Source organism: Mustela nigripes, chromosome 15 (assembly GCF_022355385.1).
Source record: "Mustela nigripes isolate SB6536 chromosome 15, MUSNIG.SB6536, whole genome shotgun sequence".
Taxonomy (NCBI): Eukaryota; Metazoa; Chordata; class Mammalia; order Carnivora; family Mustelidae; genus Mustela; species Mustela nigripes.
In genome coordinates, this window is record NC_081571.1 from 43874135 (window position 1) to 43875647 (window position 1513).

Sequence of the window (1513 nt, forward strand, 5' to 3'; positions counted from 1 at the left end):
ACTGAAGTTAACTGAGATGTGCTACACGTATGCAGATTAAGTGATCAATGGAAAACAATAAAGCACTATTTTATGCCACTTGTGAACTACATTGTTTTGTTTATTGTGTATATTAAATTAACATAGAGAGTGTAAATGTGATTCTTTTTTTTTTTGTAAGTTTGATATGGCATGAAATAAAATGAAACATACTTAAACTCATTTCTCTCAGTACAGTAAACTTAAAATTTCAGAGAAAGACTGTGATCTAAGAGTCACTCTGGTGGCTCATCTGAAATGTTTGCATTTTATTATCTTAACCCCAAATTACCACGGAGTCTACTTTATAAAAGTTTTTCTGAAGCATGATTAACCTCTTGTAATGTTAAAAAGAGCAGTATCAAGAATATAAGAAAAGACATTTAAAGAGAATGGTATGTCTGCAAAGAAACATTTTGAGATGTAATGATGACATAATTTGTAAGATAATTGAACACTCATCTCTGAGTAGTAGTCCTTGCCTTATTCTTAGATCAGCTCTAAGCTTTGCGCAGTGGCAGTATCGTAGCCAATGAGGTTTATCCGAGGCGCGATTATTGCTAATTGAAACTTAGATCAGCTCTAATGTCAATATCTTTATATGTTGTGTGAGTAAAGAGGAGAAGGAAGACTCAGACATTATGCATTATGGATAATTATGTGTAATTTAAAAAAGGAATATACTTCATAATAAATGAGAGTCAAGTAAGATCATTTGATAAGCATATGTGAATTGAACATGGGTTTTTGTCCATTTTCCCCAAGTAGTTCTGAATAAATCCATTGTCTCTTTCCTGGTTAACTTGGACATCAAGCACTTTAGGCAGTGTTTAAGCCCTATAAAGTACTTTTTGGGGACTAACGGAAAAATATGAGACAAACACAGAAAGTTTGACTAATTATTGCACTAGCATGTTTACTATGGGAAACTGGGTGGCTCAGTAGGTTGAGTGGCTGCCTCCTGCTCTGGTCATAATCCCATGGTCCTGGGATTGAGCTCTGTGTCAGGCTCACTGATCAGTGGGGAGTCTGCTTCTCCCTCTTTCTCTGTCCCTTCTCCTGCTTGTGCTCTCTTGCTCATTCTCTCTCTCTCTCTCTCTCTCTCAAATAAATAAAATCTTAAAAATTAAACTTTATTAAAATGCTATGTTATGCAAACTATTTAACTGCATCATAACTAATGTATTTAGAGATGAGGTGGATTTATCATGGACGGGTGAATTTTTTTATGTCCTATAGAGGGATAACTTCAAGGTAATAGTACAGTGATATCTTGAAATGTCTTCATATAGCTCTTGTTCCATTTTTCAGTCACAAGGGCTGTCTCAGTAAGTTATGAGTTTCCTCATCACTTCTCCTTCACTGCAGGTGAAGTATCCTTATGTCATATTTGGCCTTTTTTCCCCCCAAAATCTCAGGGCTCATCTGCCAGTCTGGTTCTAGTCAACATTCAGATATTCCTGAATTGATATAATGCTTCTCTCAGGAGACACAT

The 1513-nt window shown here is 35.6% G+C and overlaps 1 pseudogene; it reads left to right on the forward strand.

Annotated features, from left to right (window-relative positions):
- Positions 1–521: 521 nt before the first annotated feature.
- On the forward strand, positions 522–685 carry LOC132003080 (U4 spliceosomal RNA; annotated as a pseudogene).
- Positions 686–1513: the final 828 nt, after the last annotated feature.